We start from the raw sequence: 27837 nt of genomic DNA, 5'->3' as shown, positions 1-27837 counted from the left end.
CCAGCTCATTTTCTGTGTGGGTCTGAACTGTGTGTCGGGATGGGAAGTGAATCAAAACTATAACTCTAAGAACTCTGTGACCTGGGGCTGGAGGGAAAGGGATCGGGAAAGATATGGAGGGAAAATCTAAATACGTATGGAAATGATATAGGGAAATAATGAAATAATGTGGGAAATGCGCCGGTGGGTAGGGCGGTATGTGAAGGGCGAGGAACAGTCACCGGTTACATGGGAGACCAGCGAAACGTGATCGTGTTTTACCGCAGATCGGCAGCATTTGCGGGATTCTTTCCGTGGCTCCGCCCACCGACTGTGACGCAAAAGGAAGCACATTGCGCATGCTCACAGTGCCGAGCCAGGCAGCGATGTTGTTTTCGTTCTTTGTGGAAGTGGGTCAGCGGCGGGTCCGGGTTCGGGTTCGGGATCGGGATCGGGATCGGGAGGGGGTCCTCGCCCCCTTGGACGGGGAGCCGGAGACGGATTATTCTCTGCGGGGCAACACCAACAATTTCCATTCAGTGAGTATTGAAGCCGGTCCCGAGCGGGGAGGTCTGACGTTGTGTGGTGAGTTAACTTTCCCGAACGCAAACAAGAGAAAATCTGCAGATGCTGGAAATGCGAGCAACACGCACAAAATGCCGGAAGAACTCAGCAGGCCGGGCAGCATCTAGGGGAAGAATACAGTCGACATTACCGACATTACTGCCCTTCGGCAGGACAGGAGAATAAAAGGTGGGGGAGGGGAAGGGAGAGAGAAACACAAGGTGATCGGTGAAACCTGAAGGGGGAGGGGATGAACTTTCCAGAACTGGCGGCCTCGCCTCGCTTCCTTCACAGAATCTGCCGGGGTCGGTCCGGGTTGTGAGACCTTCACACCGAACCGTCTGAGATGAGCCGCCGCTCAGCCCGTTGTTCTGGTCCTATTAGCAGGATGAAGTTAAACATGTTTCTATCTTGTTACTGACAGAGAATCGTATAATTTGTGTTCCGTGTGTTATCTGAATGTAGTTGCCAGTGATGCTGCCACAAGTCACCGTTTCTCTGTCCCTGTACCTTCCCGTACTTGTGCAATTGGCAATAAATTCAACAGGACCTGAGAAATCTCAGTGGGATTTGATTAGTGATGATCATCTTGGCAACTCGGTAGGTCGAATGTATGAGACAGTACACTGTTAAATGCAAAACCCTGAACAGTGTTGATGATCAGAGGGATCTTAGACTCCAAGTTCATCGCTCCCTGAAAGAGACTGCACAGATTGATCGGGTGGTTAAGAAGGCAAATGGCATGGTTGTCTTTATTAGTTGAAGCACTGAGTTCAAAAGTCGGGAAGTTGTGTTGCAGCTTTATAAAACTAGTTAGACCACATCTGGAGTGTTTCATACAGTTCTGGTCGCCCCCATTCTCGGAAGGATAGCGGGGCTTTGGAGTGGGCGCAGAAAAGGTTTACCAGGATATTGCCTGGATTAGAGGGCCTGAGCCATAACGGGAGGTTGGACAAAATTGTGTCGTTTTCTCCGGAGCCTTGCCGGCTGGGGTGAGACTGGAAAGACGTTTAGAAGATTACCAGACGATTAGAAGCCATGTCTCAGAAAGGCAGCGTCCATTATCAAGGACCTCCAGCACCCAGGGCATGTCGTTTTCTCACTGTTACCATGAGGTAGGAGGTACAGACGTCTGAAGGCTCACACTCAGTGATTCTGGAACAGTTTCTTCCCCTCTGCCATCCGATTGCTAAATGGATATTGAACCCTTGAACACTACCTCACATTTAAAATATATAGTATTTCTGTTTGTTGCACGATTTTTAATTTATTCACAGAAACATAGAAAACCTACAGCACAATACAAGCCCTTCAGCTCACAAAGTTGTGCCAACATGTCCCTAACTTAGGAATTACTATGGTTACCCATCGCCCTCTATTGTTCTAAGCTAGTATTTCTTTATTTTTCTCCAGTGTCTCCAGGTACCTATTGTGCTGTCTTGCCATAACCATTTCAGATCTGGGAAAAAGTCTCTGACTATCCACATGATCAATGACTCTCATCATCTTATACACCTCTATCAGGCCACCTCTCATCCTCCATTGCTTCAAGTAGAAAAGGCCGAGTTCATTCAAACTTTTCTAATAAGGCATGCTCCCCAATCCAGGCAACATCTGTGTAAATCTCCTCTGCACCCTTTCTATGGTTTCCACATGCTTCGTGTAGTGAGGCAACCAGAATTGAGCACAGTGGGGTGAGACCAGCTTCACATATAGCTGCAACATTAACTCTCAGCTCCTAAATTCAATCCCACGATTGATGAAGGTCAATGCATCATATGCTTCTTAACCACAGAGTCAACCTGCGTAGCAGCTTTGAGTGTCCTATGGTCTGGGACCCCAGGATCCCTCTGATCCTCCACACTGCCAAGAGTCTTACCATTAATGTTATATTCTACCATTATGTTTGACCTAACAAAATGAATCACTTCACACTTATCCTGGTTGAACTCCATCTGCCACTTTTCCACCCATTTTTTCATCCTATCAATGTCCCACTGAAACCTCTAACAGCCCTCCACACTATCCACAACACTCACAACCTTTGTGTCATCAGCAAACTTGCTAACCCATCCCTCCACTTCCTCATTCAGGTCATTTATCAAAATCCCAAAGAGTAAGGGTCCCAGATGAACCAGATGATTTAGTTGTTTATTTTTATTATTTTTGTTTTGTTTTTCTTCCCCCTTCTATAATATGTATTGCATTGAACTGCTGCTGCACAGTTTTCAAATTTCATGACACAGACTGGTGATAATAAACCTGATTCTGATTCTGAGTGGACAGACAATCTATGTTTCCCGGGAGTTGAAATGGCTAATATATTTAAGGTGAGAGAAGATGTAAGCAGCAAATTTGTTTCTTTACACAGAGTAGTGGCTAGCTGGAAAACTCTGCCTGGGGTGGGAGACCCGACTGGTCACGTGATCCCGTTAGTCCCTTCCATTTAGCAGCAGATGGGCAGCACCTGTGCATCTGTTTCCGAGGCCCTGCCCTCCGGATGATGTGACACTCACTTCGCGCATGTTCACTGTCTCCGGCCGGGCGGTGTTTTCATTTCCACTCAGTGCTGAAGTGCATCATCTGTGGGATCGAGGGAAGGGTCCTCACCTCCTGGGTGGGGGAGCCAGGGGTCGGGATCACTGCCTGTGGGCCGAAAATATTGCGTTCCCATTGGTGAGTATTGCGACCGATCCCAAGCAGGGAGATCCGATGTTGGCCGTGAGCCCCGAACTGAGGACCAATTACTCATTTATATTCTGATTATCTGGGCTTGTCAAAAATGTGTAGACTTCAATTAATCTGCATTGAACGATCCAAACCTGGAGCCCAGGCTGTCTATTTCCACAGGGTTGAAATGGGAGAGCCACCGACAGGTCACGTGAGGCTGTTTACTGCAGATCTGCCCTACCCTTCGCTTTGTGATGTGAGATGACGTCGTGTGTGCTCAGAGTCCCCGGATGGGTCAGGATGCTTCCTCTATGTTGTGTTGGGGAATCTGATGTTGGTCACTGAGTCCCGTTAACTTCCTGCAACTCGCCTCGTTTCCTGAGGCTGCTCACATTTGTCCTTGAGCTTTATGGCTGTTGTGTCTTCTCCCGGACTGGGGTGGGTGAGAAATGAGAACATCCCAGGTTTTGGGGATCTTTGATTTCACTGCCTGCTTTACCGAGGGACTGGGAAGTCTAGGGGGTGAATGGTTTCTATGATGTGCACGTGGCCGAGTGGTTAAGCAATTTGAAGGTCATGAGTTTGAGCCTCAGGCCAGGCAGTGTGTTGTATCCTTGTGCATGGCACTTAACCACCCATTGCTCCTGCTCATTTATAGCCCAGATGGATCAAATCACCTAATCCTGTTCCTGTGCCTTATGTATTACCATGATAGAATGATGGCTCCTTCTTATCCCATATTGTTTTGTGATGTGTGAGGGACAATAAAAGATCGCTCATAGAGATTATTATATTTGGCTTCAACTTTTAAATTACAGTGAGTTTTGTTCTTAGTAACATTAAGCAGATATGTTTGGTTCTCTGTTTCATTGTTAATGTGCTTCGTGATCTCTCTGGTTAATGTTAGACCTGCTGTGAGAGGTTTATTGGAAAAAAAAACCCAACTGGAAGCAAACCACGGCTGAAGATGTAGGAACAGCAACAAGTGAACTGGCCCGAGGACTGAGAACATCAACTGGAGAGAACAACACTGAATCAGGTGACTTGGAGTTCCCAGTGAGTCAGTGAGGAGGAAGTTTGGTGAGTCTCATTTACTCAGACACTGGTCCTTTATACATTACATGCCTGTACATTAGAAGGTGGGAAATAGTTGGTGTTTGAAGTCATTCTGACAAAATGTTATTAACCTGAATTGTAAAGTTTGTTCCTGTCCCCACAGCTGTTCCTTACCTGCTGAGCAGTTTGGTAATTCCAATTTCTTTTTATTACATTCACTCTGGATTAGTTTATGTTTCCTGAATTGTACCTGTTTTAATGTGGGAGTGGAAATGGCTCACTCTGTGATAGTAGAACAGTAAAGTAACCACAACTTTTCCCTGCAAATTACCCTGGTGCCAATTAGATTGTTATTCCTAGAAATGTGTTCAGTACAGTTGTTGTGAACAAGGCTTACAAGAATAATCTCAGGAATGTTCGGCATTATGTATGAGGAGCATTTGATTGTTCTGGACCAGTGCTCAATGGAGTTCATCAGGACGGTGGGAGTGGTGGGGGATGTATGGTTAAGTAAACCTACCAAATGCTGAAAAGCCTGGATACGGTGGACACAGAGAGGATGTTTCCATTAGACTGTGATCTGACAGCGCAGTCTCAGAATAAAGAAGCTTCCCTTTAAAACTGAGAGGAGAAAAAAAAATTGGCCAGAAGATGTCTGATCTGTGGAATTTGTTGCCACAGAGGTTGGTTGAAGCTGCTATTTGGGTATATTTATGACAGAGATGAACATATTGATGATTGCTCAGCAGCTCAGGGTTACAGGAGGAAGGCAGGAATGTGGTGTTGGAATGAAAATCAGCCATGGTTAAATGGTGGGGCAGACCAGTTGGACCAAATCACATAATTCTGTTCCTGACTGAATGATGGCTCCTCCTTATCCCATATTGTTTTGTGATGTGTGAGTGACAATAAAAAATATGTTTACTGAAATCATTATATCAGCCTTCAACGTTTTGTTCTTAGTAACATTCAGCAGAAATGTTTGGTTCTCCTTTTTATTGGAAGAAAAACCCCAACTAGAAGCAAACCACGGCTGAAGACGAGGGAACAGCAACAAGTGCACCAGCCTGAGGACTGAGAGCATTAACTGGAGAGATCAACTCTGCCTCAGGAGAATCGGAGATTCCATTGATTCAGTCAGGAGAAAGTTTGGTGAGTCTCATTTACTCAAACACTGGTCCTTTAGACATTACATACCTGTAAAAGGGAAGGTGGGTTATATTTGGAGTGAGACTGAATGCGCCCAGAACAACCATTTATGCCTCTGTCAGACCCAGTTGCAATCACTCCAGGTCTGGTAATGAGCTTCCAGTTTCCAGCCCTTTAAAACCACTCCCATTCTGTAAGTCGAAGCTGGAGAGAGTCACTCAGAGACCGTACAGTACAAACTCTTTATTCCAAGTACCTGGGGCTTACTCAGTCGCTCAAACAGGAACAGTTGATGACTGTCCCCACCCAATCCACTAACTGACTAACAATTCCCCTGACACCATGGATATATCCATCCAGATACCCCCACACAAGACAGGCTATTTACTACATGACAGGCTGGAGCCCCTAAAGACAAACTACAAAATAGTCATTATCAAAATAGTCCAGATCCTCCCCACGCAAGACGCTGGAGCCAAAGATATTTACTACATGAGCCGCCCCTATAGACAAATTACAAAACAGTCATAAAGGCTTCCAGACACAGGACAGACTGAAGCTGTCCTATCTCTTCTCATGAGTGCACATGGAGATAAGCATCTTGAAACTCTAGCTAGCTACCCACAAAAAGAAACGTGGCTCAGCACAACGGTTGATCATCAGAAATTTCCTTCAGAAAAACAGGCTGCTATTGTTTAACAAAGTGTTAACCATTTTACAGACTTTATCATTCCCTCCTTTTGATCATTACAATATCAACAAAGCAGTAACTTTTTATAGAGAAAGCAACTGATGACAGCATTGACTTATCAGTGGGTAAAGACAGTGTACAACAGTAATTACAACAAAGATATGTACTACTATTAGGCTATAATGCAGTATCATGCCCCACATATTACCAAACAGGCCTTCACAGATCACCATTTCGACCCTTCGATGAACACGTGTAAATCCTGCCCTACTTTCTTGTTGCTGTCAATCTCCTTTGCAGTGTGGAGAGGGATGTAATGTTAGTAGATTCATCAGGGATATAGGTTCAACATTCTGTGTCAATAATAGCACAGGTTCCCCCTTTCTCAGCTGGGATAAAATCTAAAGCTGTACGATTCTGTAGGATTGTTTGCCAGATTGCAATCATTTTAGTGGATATTTCTGTTACTTGGGCCTGTGTTACTGTCAGGGCCCCTGCAGTATTGTGGCCAGCTCCTCAAGTGCTGTATCCAAATTGATTATCTCTCATGAATTCCTGATTTTCTCCATAGGAGAGAAAAGTAATCATCCAAAATCAATCAGTCTCGGTTGTTCCTCTCTGCTGCTAGGCACCTGCAAGTATGGCCAGGATGCATGTTTCCCAGTATAGGAAGTTCAGTTTGGTGGGGGCCTGCGATACCATCCCTCAAAACACTGACAGCGACAGTCATCTCTGACTGGACCACAGGTCCTCACTCTCTTCCCCATATGTTATTTGAGAAAGCCCAGGCTGAGAGTTCCTCAGTCTGGTTGAGTGGGATTAATGACATTGGAACCATAGTTTTACCATGCTGTGGAATTTCAGCACAAACCTAGCAGGCCCCTAGCTCTACCTGTTTGGCATTGGTATGACAGAAAGACAGAAATGTTTTAACATGGGGGCCCCCGGATGCTGGGGTGAGCCCTCTCAAATACATCAACATGAACACCACTAACAACCAATACATTTTCCATTAGTCCGAGAGAGACCTTCTGCTCAGTTCCTTCAGTAACATGTTTGGCGCCTAATGATGTATCCACCGAGATTGCCCATTCAGTTTCTCAGCCGTGGGAGTGGTCGGTAACACCTGATGGTCCTCTCTACCGAGGTCCAAGATTCCCTTAATCCCAGTTCTTCATCAGGAAAAAAAATCCCAGGTTCCATGGTGGGATAGTCATTCCTCTCTGCGTAGTTGTTCTCTTCATTGTAAGCCTGTCATACCTGTGAATGTAATGCTTAGAAAATTTTGTTTTTTTTGGCATATATATTTCCCCGTGTCTTCCCCTCAGGTATGAATATCCAATTTTGCTGGTAGACTTCTGGGAACAATGGTACACAAGGTCTTAGTCCCCAGGGTGTCCTCATGGGCTGTCCATAAATGATTTCAGCTGGTGACAACCCTGTTTTCCCCTGTGGGGTAACCCTCATGTGGAACTGGGTATCGGTAGGACTATCAACCAAGTGAGTCCAGTCTCCACTGTTAGTCTGGCCAGTTTACTCTTCAGAGTGCCATTGGCTCTTTCCGCTATTCCTTCGGCCCGTGGGTGGTGTGCACAGTGGAATTGTTGCTTGATAGCTAGGTCATTACGTACCCCTTTGTTTACTTTCATCACGAAGTGTGGGCCATTGTCAGAGCTCAGCATCTCCGGCACACTGTACCTGGGAATTTTTTCCCGTAATAATACCTTCACAACAGACATTGCAGTATTAAATGTATTGGTTGTTAGTGGTGTTCATGTTTATGTCTTTGAGAGGGCTCACCCCAGCATTCGGGGGCCCCCATGTTAATTCTCCAATTTCCAGTAATTCCCTCCCCCTTCCCCTATCCCAGGTCCCTCTCTGCCTCTCTCCCATTTCAACTTTCTGCTCCTTTATCTCTACAGTTCTTTCATGCTTATCCCCTCCCTCTCCCCCCTTTATCTCTCCTCTGATTGGTTCTCCACCTGCCTCTAGCCCTTCCCCTATCTGTTTCACTGGGCTTCGGCCCTCTCTTCCCCCCCATTCCTGACGAAGGGTCTCGGCGCGAAACGTTGGCTACTCTTTTTCCCACAGATGCTGCCAGACCAGCTGAGGTCTTCCAGCATTGTGTACGTATTCTTCGCAGTATTAAAGGTAGTTGGAATAGCTTCAATCCATCCACTAAGCATTTCTATAATAACTGAAGCAGTATCCAAAACAATGTACTCTAGCCAATTCAAGAAAATCAACTTGTAAACACGAGAAAAGTCCACCTGTCAAGGGAGTCGTACCGGTGTGCAGGGTACAGGTTTCCAACCATTCCCTCCTTTCCAAGGGCTGTACAATTATGTATATAATCGACCAATATTGGTAAAAACTGTGTAGGAACACAAACCTGTCCCGCTGGGGTGATCCAAAAATCTAGCTCGGGGTCTTTCTGGCACCCCATCTGGGACCACAGTTTGTGCTCCTCCTCAGAGACGTCCCCCTGAAAAGTACGTACCTCCCACATGTCCGGCAAACGCGTTCTGCTTGAGTGATGGAGGATTGCTTGACGGGAACCCGAGGGGTCTACAACTACCGAGGATTGTGCCACACTTTTCGCTGTCTCATCTGCTAAAGCATTGTATTTCGTGACTCAGTCGGACATGTGGGTGTGGGCTGCTCATTTAATAACAGGTAGTAACAGGTAGCTGTGTAGCAGTGAGTAAGTTGTTTACAAAGGTGGCATTACTAATGGGGTGGCCAGAGGAAGTCAGGAATCCCCATGTTCCCAGAGAGCCCCGTAGTCATGTACAATTCCAAATGCATAACGGGAGTCTGTGTAAACGTTCCCACTGTTGTCTGTTCCTGGGATACAGGCACGAGTCAGAGCAAACAGCTCAGCCTTCTGGGCGGAGACAGCTGCTTCAAAAGAGGCCTGTGCAATTACTTCACTGTCCGTCACTATCGCATCGTTTCCCTGCTGGATCCACAAAAGAGTTTCCATCCTCATAAAACATTGCCTCCAGCTTGAGGGGATATTGTGGAATGGATGGGAGAGTCGGTCTTTCCTTCACGGTGATCCACATGGGGGCAGTTGGTATGGCCAACTTAATGGCCTGAAATTGCCCAGAGATGGGGTACAACGACTCAGGATCGGTGAATATTAAAATAATGTATTACCATAATTCCTGTCTTCACCTTAGAGTCCTTCCAGTGTTGGAGTTGGCCCGCGGCCAAGTCTTGCCAGGCTCCCTCGCTGCTGGAGGCTTGTTTCGTCAGGGTGTAGGCAAGGAACCCTAGTCTCTTTTGCTTGTACCCAGGACAAATCCTAACGGTTGTATAGGGAACCACCAGCCCTGTCTGTCACCAAAGGAAATCCGAAATTTTGGCCAGTAATGCATTGTACTCTCTTTCTGTAACTTCTCCAATCAACGTGACTGGGAAGTTCTGTCCCTCGAGAAGTGCAAAATATGGGCTTTCCTACGTTGAGCACCCTTCAGGTTCATTGAACCATAGAAAATTACAGCACAGAAACAGGCCTTTTGGCCCTTCTTGGCTTTGCCAAACCATTTTTCTGCCTAGTCCCATTGACTTGCACCCGGCCCATATCCCTCCATACACCTCTCATCGCATGAGATTTGGCCACTGGGAACGCAGTGGAGCCCAGATTAATTGCCCAACACTGGAGAGATCAGAAACTGGAGAAGCTGTTAGTTGTTCGCTAGTCCCGAAGTGATACCTTTGCCCGTGCATAGAATCTCAATTTCCAGCGGACAGAGCAAGTCTCTCCCTGCAAGATTACACCCCCGTCTGGTGGTGACTGTAAATGAAATCTCACACTGGTTCCCCTGGAATTCCACCTGCAGTGGATGGGTACGTGAATATGTACGTTCTGTGCCTTCGAACCCAGACAGAGTGATTGTAGCGTCTGATAGCTGGAATCCCTTTTGATAGTATTTCCTGATCGAGGGTGTTGTGGTTGCCTCCGTATCAACCATAAATGGAACTGGAATTCCAGCAACTTGCAATATTACATTGGGCTCTTCCTGAGGGATGATACTCACAGTAGGAAGCATCCTTGTTTGTCAATTTCTAAACGGGTTGTTGTCCCCACCTGTCCCTTGGTAGGTTTTTGATCCCATTTTTGATCCCAAGATTTAGCCCACTCATGTCCTTCTTCCCACTGAACGTATTCACCTTTTAGTATTAGTTCCCTTCGAGGTTCGAAAGTCAGGTCCCAGTAATATGTCAAAGCTCATCACATTCGATTTCGGTGATTGTCAGGCCAATCCATATTATTTGTTTTAATCTTGTTGGCTAACTTAGTTGGTAACCATTGGAACAGTAGGGCATAAACTGGGGGGACGGATTCCCATCATTAAAGGTTTGGTCTCCTGTGAAAGTGCCATAGTAGGCCACAAATCACTCGCAATATTCTGTTCTCAATTCCCCAGGCTTAGGCTTGCATTCAAGTACTTTAGTGATGTTTACAGGTTGCTGGAGAGCCCTTTCCAAGGTTTGAATAATCTGCTCTGTCTGTTCATTCTCATTATGGTTTCCTGCCTGTAACTCCTGACAGGTTTGGTATCTCAATTCTTCCTTCCATTTCTGCCCTTCATCAGCTGAGTGAATCACGCAGCAGAGACTGAATAAATCTTATGGGGTTGCATTAAACTTTTGTATAGTACTGCGGACACACTGAGCAAACTGTGCTGGTTTTTTTCTTTTCTCTCTGGGGACTGATTCATGATCATTATCATTTCTTGAGGCTTCCAGGGAGCATACACAGGAATCACTGAGGGCTGTCCCTCCTCCTGCTCAGGAATTGGGCATCATTCGGGTGGGCTGTTGTCATTGTGGAGCAATTAACTCTGGGGTTTTATTGGATTCTTCCCTCCCTGTCTCAGAATAATCCTCAGTATTCCCATTCTGGGAATTCTGCAAAAAATCACTCTGTCCTTTTAACAGCTGTGCAGACCAACCATACATCTCAGCAGGAATTTTCTACATGGTGTTAAATCTGTGATACTTTAAGTTAATAATACATAAAAGAATTCCCAGCTGTGCATCAAGAAAGACTATTTGTGTGAGACTGTTTCAGTTACTGTGTGGCCAGGCCCCCGTGCTGCTCAGCAGGAACAGGGAATAATACCAATGGAGAGAGTTAAACTGAGCCAGGTCACAGATTGGAGATGGCAGAAATGCCCCATTCCTATACAGACAGGAAGACCATTAGGGAATTGATGGTCATTCCCGATCCCAGCACTCTGCCCAGTCAGAAGTTGATTTCTCTCTCCAACTTGTGTTTAGCCTCACTGTAGAAACATAGAAAATAGGTAGAGGGATAGGCCATTTGGCCCTTCGAGCCTGCACCACCATTCAGTATGGTCATGGCTGATCCTCCAACTCGGAACCCTCTGCCTGCTTTCTCTCCATACCCACTGATCCCTTTTAGCCACAAGGACCATATCTAACTCCCTCTTAAATATAGCCAATGAACTGGCCTCAACTGTTTCCTGTGGCAGAGAATTCCACAGATTCACCAATCTCTGTGTGAGGAAGTTTTTCCTCATCTTGGTCCTAAAAGGCTTTCCCTTTATCCTTAAACTGTGACCCCTCGTTCTGGACTCCCCCAACATCGGAAACAATCTTCCTGCATCTAGCCTGTCCAATGCCTTTAAAATTTTATGTTTCAATAAGATCCCTCCTCAATCTCCTAAATTCTGGTGAGTATAAGTCTAGTGCCTAGAGAGTCATCAGCGAGTTCACACTGGAGAGAAGCCGTTCACCTGCTCAGTCTGTGGGAAGGGATTCACTCAGTCATCCACGCTGCAGAGACATCAGCGAGTTCACACTGGGAGAAGCCATTCACCTGCTCAGACTGTGGTATAGGATTCACTTAGTCATCCCAACTACTGGCACATCAGTCAGTTCACAATGGTGAGTGGCTGTTGTTATGAATCTCTAGGTTTCTTTTGCTGCGGACTGTCATTTTAAGAGAGAGAGAGATTAAGAAGGCAATTCAGTCTGACTTGCAGCTTGTTTAGTTTTACCCGAGGACACAGACACTCAGAGTCAGACAGAGACGAAGGAGGAAAAATGGAAGAATCAAAACCAGAACCAAGGGTCACTGTTTAGAAGTTTCCTATGCCCACAAGGGTGGGTTAATTATCGATCCATCGTACATCAAATGTGTGGTTGTCACCTCATTTGATCCATAGGAGTGTATCTGATTTGTTGTATCTTGTGAAGACCACTTATGTGTTAACCCTTGCCTGGCTGTGGTGTGGTAATTCACTAGAAGATGATACTTCTTGTGACAAGTCGTTTTCGGTGATAATTTGTATGTCGACTTTGAATGACACATAAAATCTACAGTGACTGTTCTCTCGTTTTACCACCATGGAACCTATGGAATTCAACATAATTGTCTTCTGTCAACATTTACTCTGGATTACAAGTATCCCTCTCTCATCACCTATTCCGTGGATGAACTGAACTTTCCTACTTTACCATTTCAAGACTCTAAGCCTTATTTCCCCCAAGCTCAATAGTTTGGGAGTTATATTTATACACATAACACTTAACTTTTGTTTATCTTGTTTAAGTTACAATATTATAAGTAGTCACTAGTAAAGATAGTGGTTCTAACATCAAAACCAGACTCCAGGTGCAGTCAATTGCTACTGGTTTGTTTCTAAAGCATTAAGGTTCATAAAAAAAATTGGGGCCAGCATCTCAGATATGAACAAATTTGGGGGTGTATTGATTGATTAATTATCGATTTGATTGGGGTAATCCCTTTTGATTGTAATCCTGCCTGTAATGCAACACTGATCATCATAGGAAGTCATTCCTGCCTCAGAGTGACAGACACCCTGAGCCAATAGGCTGTTCCTGGACTTTTTCCAATTGGCATATTTTAACTATTTCTAATTATTTATTGTTTTATATTGCTATATTTCTACACTACTCCTGGTGGTGCGACTGTAACAAAACCCAATTTCCCTCGGGATCAATAAAGTATGTCTGTCTGTCTTGTGTGTGGAAATCAGCAGCAGTGGATATTGCTATATTTTTGGAAGCGCCAACCCCTGAGGCATTAGGAAAAACCAATCAGAATGAATTGATGACTATTGCTAATAGGCTGAGCCTTAAGGAGTTAAGAATCTGTGAATGACAAGGGGAAGCATAAATCTGGGAGAGCAGGTAAAGGTTAAAAAAAAATAGGGGCTTTATTCCCCAAAATGTTTACAAACTCAACAGAACTGTTCTAGAGTCCAAACTTGAATCAGCTAAACCGAACAGAACTGGGTGACAACAACATAGTGAAATACTCCTCAAACCAAGAGACACCACTCTGCTCCTGACTTTGGGTTTACATTTGATGCTGGCCAGTCCATAGTACATTGCAGGGAAGATAAAACATTCTACTCCTTAAACATATGGCATAAATGAAGTAGCTCCAGATAACATCCCGCTGGCTATAGTAGAATGGCACAATTCAATTATCCAGCCCCATCTACTTAGGCTGGTGTAACGCAACTGCTCATTCGTTTCCCAGATTATCAGGAGGATGGTCGGCTCCAGGACACTTTAATATGCCCAGCTGATGGTGCAGCTGGGAATTGCAGCCACCATAGGAGGGCTATGAGAAAGCCAGAAATTCAGAGGAAAATAGTTGAGCACTATATATCTATGAAGGTGTTTGATCAGGAGGTGTTACAGAGGTTTCCTGTGAGTAAAGAGGAGATCCTGTTATGTCTGGAACAATTGAGGATTGATGTACTTAGATTAGAGGCTGAAGTAAAGGAGAGGCAGAGGGGGGTTTGATACTAGAGAGGCAGACAAACAAAGGGAAGAGGCAGGAAAAAAGACTCTTGAAACTGAGGAAGCAGACAAACAGAGGGAAAGAAGACAGGCAGTTTGCGATAGAGAAGTTAAGGCTTGAGAAAGAAGGTGCTTGCTCAAAGGAGTTGGTTGTACCGTTCATTTCCAGCCAGGAAGTTAAATTGGTCCCTCCATTTGATCAGATTGATGTTTGTAAATATTTACAGCCTTTTGAAAAAGTGGCTCTAAGTCAAAAGCGGCCGAAAGGAAGCTGGACTCTTGTTACAAAGTATAATTAAGGGTCAGGCTCAACAAGCACATTCAATTGAAAATGCAGCTAATTATGACATTGTGGAGCAGGCTGTGCTCAAAGCTCATGAGTTGGTTCCAGAATCAGATAGACAAAGGTTTAGAAATTTGAGGAAATCTGTGAACCATAATTATATGGAATTAGCTTATGAGAAGTTTGTGTATTTTGACTGCTAGTTCACATATAAAAATATAAATGATGATATTTAACAGCTTGAGAGTTGGTTTTAATTGAAGAATTCAGAATGTGTGTCCCCGTTGACATAAAGACGTATTTAGATGAAAAAGATGCTTCCACTTTGCAGGAGTCTGCTTGATTAGCAGCTGAGTTTGCTTTAACTGACAAGGTTAAGTTTATCCCAAATAAGAGTTTCCAGAAGAGTAGCAAGGATAACCAGGGTAAAGCAGAAATTAAAGCTGGGACTACCGACAAGAGAAAGGAGGAAGGGAAGCAGTTGAAGTAGAAATACTCTGATCTCACTTGTTGCTATTGTAAGAAAGCTGGTCATATGATGGCTAATTGTTCCGTCCTGAAGAAGAACAAGGAAAAGGAGGCAGTCCCAAATGCCTGTGATCAGTATGTTGAAGCACCAGTAAACCCACTGGGTCCTGAACATTCTGTTGTGGCTCCGATAAGGTCTGAGAGGTCTGACCGAGTTAAGGTGGTGATCAATCATTTTATGTCAGATGGGATTGCATTATTGAAGGTTTCGGGACCTGTTGAGATCGGATTATGCACCAGTTTACCGGTGGAAGATGTTACTTTGCTGTTAGGGAATGACCTGGCAGATGGTAAAGTTGTTCCTGCAGTGCTGTTGACAACTAAGCCAACCACTGACGACCCACAGATGGATTTTAACATTTATCCTTCCTGCGCAATAACTCGAAGTATGGCTAAAAAGTCTGCCGACGCAGACGGTTCTGTGTAGCATGATTCTGATACCAATGATAGCCAAAGTCGGGATTCAGGTTATGAAGACTTGTCAGGGACTTTTTTGCCTTCATTGTTTCAACATGATTCAGGTAGTAAGTCTGATGAGAAAGATTTATCTCTGTCTAGGAAGGAATTTATAGCAGAATAGAACCGAAACCCTGAGATTGAAGCTTTAAACGAAACAGCTCTCTCTGATGATGAGATTAAGGAAGTGCCAGTAGGGTATTATATCAGGGATGGAGTGTCAATGAGGAAGTGGAGGCTATTTGCTATACCAGCGTGTCAGGAATGGGTAATTGTTCACCAAGTTGGTGTTCCTAAAGTTTATAGGACTGAAACTTTAACGTTGGCCCATGGTATGCCCTTAGGTTGAGATCCTAGAGTGAATAAAACTGTAAACAGGATTATGAAAGCATTTTACTGGCCTAATTTGAGGAAAGATGTAGTGACCTTTTGCAGAACCTGTCACACTTGTCAAGTTATGAGTAAACCCTATCAGGTCGCCCCAATGGACCCACAGCGGCCTATACCTGCATTTGGTGAACCCTTTTCCAAAGTGATAGTGGATTGTGTTGGGCCATTGCCAAAGAGTAAAGCTGGCCATCAGTATCTGCTAACTATTATGTGTACTACATCCAGATTCCCAGAGGCAATTTTTCTCAGAAATATTTTCCTAGATAAAATTGTGGTGAAGGCAATTACCAAGTTTTTTTTTATATTTATTTGGTTTGCCTAAAGAAATCCAGTCTGATCAAGGAAATGATTGTATATCTGGATTATTCCAGCAGGTAGCTTATGAACTGGGTGCTAAACAAATTACATCGTCTGTGTACCATCCGGAATCACAAGGGGTTTTAGAAAAATTCCATTCTACCCTCAAAACAATTATTAAGACATACTGTGTTGAAAATGGAAAAGACTGGGATGCAGGAATATATTTGCTTTTGTTCGCAGTCAGAGAGTCGGTACAAGAATCACTGGGCTTTAGTCCATTTGAACTTGTATTTGATCACAGAGTGAAGGGACCTTTTACCTTGTTAAAGGAACAGTGCATTGATAGGGATGTACATTTTAACTTGTTTGACTTTGTCATGAAGTTCAAAAATAAACTACAGCAAGCCTGTAGTCTAGCAAGACAAACGTAAAGATTTCTCAAAACAAAATGAATTGTTGGTCTGATAAGCAGGCTTGCCAGGTGGGAGATAAGGTGCTTGCCTATTTCCAATGTTGACGAATCCACCTCAGGCGAAACTCAATAGACCGCATGAAATAGTCTCTCAAATTAATTATCTGAATTATGTTATTAAAACACATGATCGACGTAAACGAACACAGGTGGTACCCATGAATATGATAAAGCCTTATTTTGACAAGCAGGCACAATCTTTGAGTGTTGTTGTTAAAACATATGAATCTGGCAGCCCTGAGAATGAAGCAATTGACTCGTCTGAGAATTTTCACAAGCCAAACGTGGTCCCAGTTAGGCTAGTGAACGCAGTTGTTCCAGATAACATTGTTAACAAGTTTGGCACATCTGCAGCCAAAGCAACAACAACAGCTGAAAGAATTAATTCTGAAGTTTAAAGATATATTTCCGGATGTTCCCAAGCAAACCACGGTCGTAGTACATGATGTAGATATTGGTCAAGCCAAACCTAATACACAACACCCATATCGCATGAATGTAGAAAAGTGTAAAGTGGCTGAGCAAGGAATTGAATATATGCTAGAAAATGATATTATTAGTCCTTCAGCATAAGATTGGAGCTCACCCTGTGTTATTGCGCCAAAACCTGATGGTAGTGTTAGAGTTTGCACTGATTATAGGAAGGTAAATGCAGTAACAAAAACAGATGCCTATCCTATCCCTAGGAATAATGGTTGTATCGATAATATTGGAACAGCTAATTTCTTACAATGATAGATCTGATGAAAGGGTTTTGGTGTGTTCCATTGATGGACAGAGGTAGAGAAATTTCTGCATGTGTGACACCATCTGGGTTGTATGAATACAGTATTTTGCCTTTTGGAAGGAAAAATGCTCCAGGAACATCCCAAAGAATGATTGATTTTGTAATTCCAGGGTTAGAACACACAGATGTCTATATTGATAACTCGGGCACACGGAGTGACACTTGGGAAGAGCATATCTCTGCAGTAGAAAAGCTATTTGACAGGCTTTCCTAGGACAACCTTACAGTTAACTTGGCTAAGAGTGAATTTGGCCATGCCAGTGTGACTGTCTTGGCTATGTTGTAGGTCAAAGCAAGATGGCTCCTGCTCGGGCAAAAGTCCAGGCAATTTCTCAAGTTCCTATTCTGACTGCTAAGAAGGCTCTTAGGTTTCTGGGAATGGATGGATATTATCGTAAGTTCTGTAAGAACTTTGCTGCTATCGCTCTTCCTCTGACCAATCTCCTGAAGAAGGGTGAACAGTTGGTTTGGACCGAGCCGTGTCAGGAGGCATATGATCTATTGAAAGTTGTTATTTGAGATTAGGCTAATCAATGTACTGTTGACATCAAATTTAATTAGCAGATTGGAGCTGTGGGTGACAACACAAGTCATGGATGCACAGAGAGTAAAGGAGAGGGCCAAAGAGACAGCCCTGTGGGTTATGTGTACTGAGGGTCAGAGAGACAGAGGAGATGGAGCCCACTCTTTCCACCTGCCGGCGATCTGACAGGAAGTCCAGTTTCCAGCTACACAAGGCAGGGTGAAGGCCGAGGTCTCTGAGCTTCTTCTCTATACTTCACGCCTTCGTATGGCTACTGCTCTGCCCATGACTGCAAGGAACTGCAGAGAACTTTGGAGAGCAGAGGACATCAGAGAAACAAGCCCCCACTCCTTGGACTCTTCCTACACTTCCCCTGCCTGGAAAATCAGGCCATGTACTCAAAGAACCTCATAATCTGGACATTCTAGCTGCAATCCCTCTCCCACTGGCGGAGAGATACAAAAGCCTTGAAGCGCGTAACACCATGTTGAAGGATGGCTTCCTGACTGCAGTTATAAGCCAAATGAATGATAAAATTGACTCAACCTCACAATGTAAGTCGACGTGACGCTGCACCATATGTCTATCTACACTGCACTTTCTCTGCAGCCATAATGCTTTGTTACAGTTAATGTTCTGTCATCTATCAGCTCAATGTACTGTTGTAATGTATCGATCTGTGTGGATGGTACATCACTGTAGTTCAGTACGTGATGATAATAAACAAATTCCCCATTTTAATTGGATCAGGTGACCGGTGGTGGGTCTCCCATGTCAATATCGGAATCAAGTTTAATAGCACCGGCATATGTCATGAAATTCGTTCAGCAGTAGAACCTAACTTTTAACCACATATTTTAACAATTGTGATTTAATACAAGAATAGAAATATCACATAGTTAAATTATATAAATCATACAAAATGAAAAAAAGATGTAATAAACTATTTTGATTGTGCCGACTGTTTGACTGACTGGGTTGTTGCTTTGGAAGTAGTGGAGTGAAGCTTAACTGAACTGTACACATTTATGAGAAGCTCAGATAATTATAAAAAGCTAAATTCTCACATAAGTGGGTCAGACACCCAGAAACATCGGCAGCACTTCAGCAGGTGAAAACAGTGGAATGAAACATGCTGAAAATATTGCCGAAAAAAAACCCATATTGTCCACCACAACGAGAGGACGTGACAGATCCGGATCTCACTGCCTTGTATGAACGGGGAAAGATGAAGCTACACGTATAGATAGAGCAGTGACCCGCAGATGCTGCAGATCTGCAGAGAAACGTGAACAGGAAACGGGATCACATGGCCGCTTTGGTCTCTCACCCCCAGACAGATGTCCGTTTACCCACTACTCTGTGGAAGGACGCAAACGCCGCTCACATCTCCACTCACCTTAAATGTATTAGACATTTCAACCCCCAGGAAAAATATATCGTCTGTCCACACGATCTATTCCTCTCGTAATCTTATAAACGCCCATCCAGTCTCACCCCAGCCTGCGCCGCTCTGGAGAAAACAACACAAGTTTGTCCAGCCTCTCGTTATAGCTCATGCCCTCTAATCCAGGCAGTGTCCTGGTAAACCTCTTCTGCGCCCTCTCCAAAGCCCCGACATCCGAGAATGGGGGCGACCAGAACTGTATGAAACACTCCAGATGTGAGCTAACTAGTTTTATAAAACTGTGTTACGAACTGCAACGTTTTAGAAACGAACCAGCAGCAATAGAGTTCACGCTGGAGTCTGGTTTTGATGTTAAAACCATTATCTTTAGTAGTACTGACTTATATAATACAGTAACTTAACGAAATAAAAGGAAAGTTTACAGTGTTATGTGTATATATGTGTAAATATGACTCACAGATTATCGAGCCTGAGGGAACAAAGCTCAGAGTCTTGAGATGGTAAAGTAGGAAAGTTCAGTAATTCACGGAATAAATGATGGGATAGAGATATTTATAATCCAGGGTGAAATATAGAGAAAAGGTTACTTCAAAATAACCGCCGTCGAAATTCTTATCCTTTGAATCCGTCCACATACGAGTTATCTGCAAAAGTGACCTGTCACAGGAATACCGTCTTCCAGGGGTTACCACACAACATACCCAGGCAAGGGTTAACACAAGACATTCCAAAAACCACTCCTATGGATTATACGAAGTGACAGCCACACACATTCGTTGTGTTTCCGTGTACCGATGATCAACCCACTCTTGCGGGCATAGGAGAGGTCCAAACCTCAGCTGCAACTAACTGAAGCGATCGGCTTTTCCAGTCTCTCTCTCTCTTTAGACTGGCCGACTGCCTGTCTGCAGATCGCTCTCTCTCTCTCTTATGGTTCAGTCCACAGTCAGCGCTGTCAGCCTGTGACTGACGTCATAGCCCCGCCTCCTCACGCCGGCGCTCTTAAAGAAACAGTCACAGTACGACCGCAGGCTCGGAACAGCTGCAACACAACTTCCCGACTTTTGAACTCAGTGCTTCAACTAATAAAGACAACCATGTCATTTCCCTTCTTAACCACCCGATCAATCTGTGCAGTCTCTTTCAGGGAGCGATGAACTTGGTGTATAAGATCCCGCTGATCATCGACACTGTTCAGGGTTTTGCATTTAACAGTGTACTGTCTCATACATTCGACCTACCGAGCTGCCAAGATGATCATCACTAATCAAATCTCACTGAGATTTCTCAGGTCCTGTTGAATTTATTGCCAAGTGCACAAGTACGGGAAGGTACAGGTACAAAGAAACACTGACTTGTGGCAGCATCACAGACAAGTACATTCAGATAACACACGGAACACAAATTATACGATTCTGTGTCAGTAACAATCTATAAATATGCTTTATGACATTAACAACATATAAAACACATTGGGCCATGATCAATATTAAAATGATTTGTGTCAATAACAGTCTTGGAAATGTTGAATTCGGTCCCTGTCTCCATTCCTCCTGTAATCCACAACCAGCTCCTTTGTTTTTGTCACAATGAGGGAGAGGTTGTTTTCTTGACACCACTGTGTCGGGGTGATGACTTCTTCCCTGTACGCTGCCTCGTTAATATTTGGGATTCGGCCGATCAATGTAGTGTGGTCAGCAAATCCAATTAGCAGATTGGAACCCGTAACTGCAGCCCCACAGTGCACTATGTACTGATTGCAAAGCTACGAAATTGCATGTGAATAGCCTCCCCTCCCCCAACTCCACTCTTTCTGCCTCACCAGCAGACTGGGACATCTCACATCTCGCTGCCTCCGCCAGGACATTAAACTGTGAACAACTGTGGTCAGGGACTGCTCTCTGGGGTACTCCAAACACTACCTCCTTCCAGTCTGTAAACGACCCACTCATCCAGACACACACTACCGGCAGTTTATCGATCTCCAACGAAAAAGCCTTATCACCTACTCCCGATGTTCAATACCATTTCTGACTCTGATTTTACCACTTCAAATGCCAGGAGGGACCATCTGGTCCCTTCCCATGATTCTGTTCCATATCAGTATATGAAAATACATCCCTGCCTTTCTCCTCTCGCGTTCCCTGAGATGACAGGTTGCAACTAGTCACCACTCCAAGGGATAGGAGATTGCCATTGAATTTCATAGAATCAGAGAAATCTACAGCACATTGCAGACAGTTTGGCCTTTATCTTAGTCCCAACTGCTTAGAATTACCCTACCACATAGCCACCTATTTTCCTAAGATCCATGTACCTATCTGAGTCTCTTAAAAGATCCTATTTTATCCGACTCTACCATATCGCTGGCACTGCATTCCATAAACACACACCACTGTTGTTTAAAAATCTTAGCTCTGACATCTCCTCTGTACTTACTTCCAAGCAGTTTAAACCTATTCCCCCTCGTGTTAGCCGTTTCTGCCCTGGGGAAAGCCTCTGGCTATCCACACGACCAATGCCTCTCATCATCTTATACACCTGCATGAATTTCCTGCATGATTTTCTCCGGGCTGAACAAGAGGATGAGCTCACTGTGGTTGTGACGTTGTTCAGGGCCCCGGACGAAGTTGGTTAAACTCCTTCTTCCCTGCTCTTTTCAATGTTTTAGGTCATTCTCACTAATTTCAAAGGTCTTCGCTTCGAACTGCTGGGTTGTTACAATGAACATCTGAAGTCTGACAGCAGACTAGCGAGTGAATGGAGCAGAGTCAGAAACCAAGTTGCCAGTCAGAGATTTGGGGCTCCAGAAAGAGATGGGGCCTGGTTTACAAGGAGGAGGAAGAAGAGAAACCGAACCTGCAGGATGTGGCTACAAATGAAAGATCAGACACATTTGGAATCTGCTTGATTGGAAAAAAAGGTGGTTAATTTCTGCAAAATACTGGAGGAAATCAACAGATCAGGCAGCAAATGTGGAGAGGAATAAATAGACAACGTTTACGCCGAGCCCCTTCAGCATGCCTAGACTGTGTACTCCTCTGCTTAGTTGCTACCTGAACTGCACAGTTCCGCCAGCATTGTGTGTGTGTGTGTGTGTGTCTGTGTGTGTGTGTGTGTGCGTGTGTGTCTGTTTGTGTGTGTGAGTGTGTGTGCGTGTGTGTGAGTGTGTGTGTGAGTGTGTGTGCGTGTGTGTGAGTGTGTGTGCGTGTGTGTGTGTGTGTGCGTGTGTGTCTGTTTGTGTGTGTGTGTGCGTGTGTCTGTGTGTGTGTGAGTGTGTGTGTGTGTGTGTGTTTCTAGCAACTGCAGAATCTCTTGTGTTTTATATCTGCCTCTGTAAGAGGGTTATACGAGAGGCATTAGGTAAATAGAATGCCTGTTGATATTGTTTTTGGGAGCCACTTTCTACGTTAAAACAGCTGCTGAGTTTTCGACACAGAAAAAAAAACCCTGAGGTGTGGACATGAAACGGGTGCTAGCAGGAATGTTTAATGGCACCGCGATTACTCATAAAGCCCTGGGTTTAAAATTTCGCTGCTTCTGAAGCAACGATCAAATACGCAGGCATCAAGGTCGATGACGTCACCGAATAGCACGCATGCGCGCCGTAGACAAAGGACATCCGGAGGATCGGTAAAGGTAAGAATGATTTTCTGGGCTGCTATCTTAAACACCGACTGAGGGACATTTGCTGTGAACTCTGGACATCATAGTCCGCAATCCTGGGACAGTCCTGCTCTCTTCCCTCTCTCTCAGCCCCGCGATCCGTACACGGACCCCGGGGAGCTTCCGGCTGATGAGTGAATGGGAACCGATGGATCTCTCAGACACAGCTGAGCTCCAGCTATCTAAACGCAAGGATTAGGAACTCGGAGAAAGGGAACAAAATCTTTTACATCACCAGTTGAGAAAATCACCTTTGTTCTATCTCCGATCACAAACAAGAGAAAATCTGCAGGTGCTGGAAATCCAAGCAACACACACAAAATGCCGGAGGAACTCAGCTTGAGTACTCTTTTCCATAGATGCTGCCTGGCCTGCTGAGCTCCACCAGCATTTTGTGTCTGTTGCTTCCTCTACCTCCTCTTGCTCTGGACTTTTCTACCGGTGAGAACATGTTTTGTCCCGTTCTCCCTGGGTGCATAATGACATCAAACACCTTTGCCCTGGGCTACAAGTAGCTTTCACATCAGAAATGTGCCAGACTCCAGTGAGACAGACTACTGCCCTTCCCTTCATATTCATTGGCATTGCATTCACTGAGTTCAACACCATCTGTCACTTGGGGGAGATTTCAGAGGAAATATTTATGTACAATACAGAAACTGGTATTACAGTATTGTGGCGATGCAAAATTTGCTGGAGAATTTGCAAGTGGGGAGTGATATTTGGAAATCTGACCTTTGAAAGTATCATTTAGCAAGCAAATCACATATGGACGGTTTGCAAAAGTTCAAGTGAGAAAATCCTTCATAACCCACAACAGGCCTGTTACATAGTTTGTGTGAGAGTGCAGATGAACTTGATCAAACCCAGAGGAGATCAAAGTTCTTATCGACAGTGAGTTGCTAGCTGTTAAAAGAAGTACCTCCCTATTTAAAATTCAGTGTGCATGTCTTGTTGTCAGTGGGTAAAAATTGCACAGCGCAAGGTGTTTCAGCACACCGGTCATTACAAATTAGACAGGACATTGGTGGGAAGGCGGGGAGACCTCCAGTGCCCCTGATACCCTCACATACAAGATGTGCATACAGCTGCAGCCTGTAACCCTGCATTTTAAGGAGCTGAAGCTGGAAATGGATGAATTCTGGATCATCTAGGAGTTGGAGGGGGTGATAGTTATAACATCAAGAGAGGTGAGTTACACCCAAGGTGCAGGACACATTAAACTGGGTGAGAGTCAGGAAGGGGAATGAGGTTAAATAGCCACCACAGAGTACTCTTGGGGTCATCTCATACAACAATAGGTGGACCACTTTACAAACTGTTGGGTGGGCGGGTTACCTGGCAGAGGAAAGTCAAATGTTCGGAAATTAAAACTAGCAGAGATCTAATATCCTAGTGGTAAGGCTTGCTATTGCTAGTGTGTGGAGTGGAGGGTGTTTGGTGAAACTAAATTTGCAGGGGGGAATTGGAGTCAGAATGCCAGAACAGATGGTGAAGCGGGTGAAATGAATTGACTTATACCATTCATATACATGAGGAGTAGAAATCTTCATATTACTTCTTCATCTAAATGTGTAATGTGTAATTTACAATAAATAGTTTATACTTAGGACAGTCATTATAACAGAAACACAATTGTATCAGCATAAATTAATCAGTCTGTTGCCCTGGTGGAAGAAGCCGTCCAGGAGCCTGTTGGTCCAGCTGTTATGCTGCTGTACCATTTCCTGGAATGTCGCAGCTGGAACAGTTTGTTGTTGGAGTGACTTGGGTCCACAATGATCCTTTGGGACTTTTTACGCACCTGTCTCTGTAAATGTCCTGAACAATGGGAAGCTCACAACTACAGATACGCCGGGCTGTCCGCACCACTCTCTGCAGAGCCCTACGATTGAGGGAAGTACAGTTCCCAAATCAGGCAGTGATGCAGCCAGTCAGAATGCTCTCAATTGTGCCCCTGTAGAAAGTTCTTAGGATTTGGGGCCCCATCCCAAACTTCTTCAACCGTCTGAGGTGAAAGAGGCACACGGCCACGTACCACACAGCCGGTATGTACAGACCACATGAGATCCTTGGTGATGTTTATGCTGAGAAACTTAAAGCTGTTCACTCTCTCAACCCCAGATCCATTGATGTTAAAAGGGGTTAGCCTGCCTCCATTCCTTCCGTAGTCCACAACCAGTTCCCTTGTTTTTGTGACATTGAGGGAGAGGTTGCTTTCTTGACACCAGAAAGATGTTGTTCAGACCTCAGATAGAGTCAGCAGACAAAAGGTTAAGCATGGTATGATGAACGTGCTGAGCTGTGTATATCACAATGCAAGAAGCGTCGTAGGAAAGCCCGATGAGCTCATGACAGGGAATTTGATATTGTAGCCATTATTGGGACTTGGTTGCTCCCAACACTCTGAGAGATTTAGAAAAAAAACTTTGTAGAGATCGCAGACTATGCTTAGAAACAAAGATTGATATAGTAAGCGATTTTAACTTTTTATATATTGCGTGGAATTCCCATACTGTAAAAGGACTAAATGGAGTAGAGTTTGTCAAATGTGCTCTTAATCAGGACGTCGTATTCCCGACATAGAGGTGTGCGGTAAGCTGTTAGGAAATGATCTAGCATTAGTGACAGAAATTTGTGTATGAGAACACTTTGTATCTAGCGATCGTAATGACATAAGTTTCCAAGTAAATATGGAAAAAGAGAGGGCTGGACCATGGTTTGAGTTTCTAAATTGGAGAAAAGACAATTTTGATGGTATCAGAAAGATCTAATAAGTGTGGATTGGGACTGGCGGTTTTTCTAGCAAAGGAGTACTTGTAAGTGTGAGTTCTTCAGAAGTGAGGGAGTAGAGTTTGTATGTGCCTGCCAGAATAAAAGTGGTAAGGTAACTGGTACAGTGAAACTTGGGTTTCAAGAGATATTGAGACCTCGGATATTTTGTTCCTCCAAGTGTCTCAGACTGCTGGGCGCTACCAAGACTCATTAATGACTGACTCATTAATCATCATTCCAAGCCCTGAGCTTATCTGACTTTTTGTTTAGTCGTCTTCTGTTGGTTCCTAGAAGCTTCCCAATAGTTTTTTGTTGTTTTGTTTGTCCTGTCTTTGTCTTTTATGTTGGTTTTGGCTTCTCATTTCAGCCATAGTTGTGTCCTCCTGCCTTTCCAATGCTTCCATTTCTTTGGGATATATCTGTCACTCAGCTCCCAAATTGCTCCCAGAAACTCCAGCCATTGCTGCTACGTTGTCACTCCTAACTTTTCCCTCCCAAACACGTTTGGCCAGCTCCTCTGTTACAGAAACATGGAGAAGTTCAGTACAGAAACAAGCTATTTGGCCCATCTGGTCAATGCCAAAAAAAATTTAAGCTGTCTAATGCAACGACCTGCACTGGGAACATCGCCCTCCATACCCCTACCATACAGGTACCTATCAAACTTCCCTTAATTGAGAAATCGAGTTCATATTCACCACTTGTGCTGGCATCTCTTTCCACACTCTCACGACCATTTCAGTAAAGAGCTTTCCCAAATGTTCCTGTTAAACTTTCACCATCCCCACTTACCCATGACCTCTGGTTGTCATCCTACCCACCCTCAGTTGAAAAAGCTGCTTGCATTTACCCTATCTGTACCCTCATAATTTTGTAGACTTATAACAAATCCTCAGAGCAATGTCTAATTTCCTTGTTTATGTTTAGAGCCTTTTTTAGGTTTATGAAATGATGAGGGATGTTGATCGTGTGGATAGCCAGATGCTTGTTACATTGGCCTTTATAAATCTAAGTATAGAGTATAACAGTTGGAATGTAATGGTGAAGGGGTATTAGACATTGGTAAGACTGAATTTGGAGTATTCTGTGCAGTTTTGGTCACCTAATTACAGGAAGGATATTAATAAGGTTGAAAGAGTGCAGCGAAGGTTTACAAGGATGTTGCTGGGACTTGAGAAAGTGAGTTACAGAGAAAGGTTGAAGGCTTTATTCCCTGGAATGTAGGAGAATGAGGGGTGATTTGATAGAGGTGTATAAAATTATGATGGGTATAGATAGAGTGAATGCAAGCAGGCTTTTTCCACTGAGGCCAGGGGAGAAAAAAAACAGTCATGGGTTAAGGGTGAAGGGGGAAAAGTTAAAAGGGAACATTAGGGGGTGCTTCTTCACTCAGAGAATGGTGGGAGTGTGGAATGAGCTGCCAGATGAAGTAGTGAATGCGGACTCACTTTTGACATTTAAGAAAAACTTGGACAGGTATATGGATGAGATGGGTTTGGAGAGATATGGCCCAGGTGCAGGTCAGTGGGACTAGGTAGAAAAATGGTTCTGCAAAAAGACCTGTTTCTGTGCTGTAATGTTCCATGGTTCTATAGTTGAAATTTCCCAGGGAAGAAATGGCTAACATGAGGGGGCATCATTTTAAGCTGCATGGATGTAGATACCGAGGGGATTTTGGAGTAAGATTTTACACAGAGAGTGGTGGGTGCGTGAAATGCACTGCCGGATATTTGTGTGAGAGTGCTTCAGTTACTGTGGGGCCAGCAACCCATGCAGCTCAGTTGGAACAGGGAGTAATACCAATGGCGAGAGTCAAACTGAGCCAGGTCACAGATTGAAGATGGCAGAAATGCCCCATTCTTATAGAGACAGGAGGAGCATCTGAGAGTTTGATGGTCATTTCAGATACCAGCAATCTGCCCAGTTAGAAGATGATTTCTCTCTCCAACTTGGGATGAACTTTACTGTAACAGTGTGATGTCAGATCACACCTTGACAACTCAAGTGATCTCATCTGAAATGTTGTCCTACCCCATTGATGGATTTTGTAAATCTTTTTTACAGGTTAAAAATGTCAAGGAATTTGTCTACGGGAATCTCAAACACAACACACCAGTTTTGCTGTCTTTGTCCAGATATTTAAGAAGTGCAGCAAGGGATTCACTCGATCATCCTTCCTGCTCAGACTGTGGGGAGGGATTCACTCGATTGTCCTTCCTGCTCAGACTGTATGGAGGGATTCACTCTGTCATCTAACTGACTGGCACACCCATCGTTTTACATGGCCGTTCACCTGCTCAGACAGTGGGAATGGATTCACTCGGTCAT

At 44.2% G+C, this 27837-nt stretch overlaps 1 long non-coding RNA gene across 4 annotated transcripts; it reads left to right on the top strand.

Moving 5' to 3' along the window:
- The first annotated feature begins 336 nt into the window (after positions 1 to 336).
- LOC132388715 (uncharacterized) lies at positions 337 to 27837 on the top strand. Of its 4 annotated transcripts, XR_009510323.1 has the most exons (4): positions 339 to 518; positions 4121 to 4293; positions 5275 to 5421; positions 20206 to 20473. It is a non-coding gene; the product is annotated as an uncharacterized LOC132388715 (long non-coding RNA). The 4 variants fall into 4 exon arrangements; XR_009510325.1 differs by lacking the exon at positions 20206 to 20473 and adding an exon at positions 27574 to 27837 and having other exon boundaries at positions 337 to 518; positions 4121 to 5421; XR_009510324.1 differs by lacking the exon at positions 20206 to 20473 and adding an exon at positions 21740 to 22150 and having other exon boundaries at positions 337 to 518; positions 4121 to 5421.

This window comes from Hypanus sabinus, unplaced genomic scaffold (assembly GCF_030144855.1).
Source record: "Hypanus sabinus isolate sHypSab1 unplaced genomic scaffold, sHypSab1.hap1 scaffold_386, whole genome shotgun sequence".
Lineage (NCBI taxonomy): Eukaryota > Metazoa > Chordata > Chondrichthyes > Myliobatiformes > Dasyatidae > Hypanus > Hypanus sabinus.
Note: the sequence above shows the minus strand (reverse complement) of the source record. Positions and strands in the feature narration are given on the sequence as shown.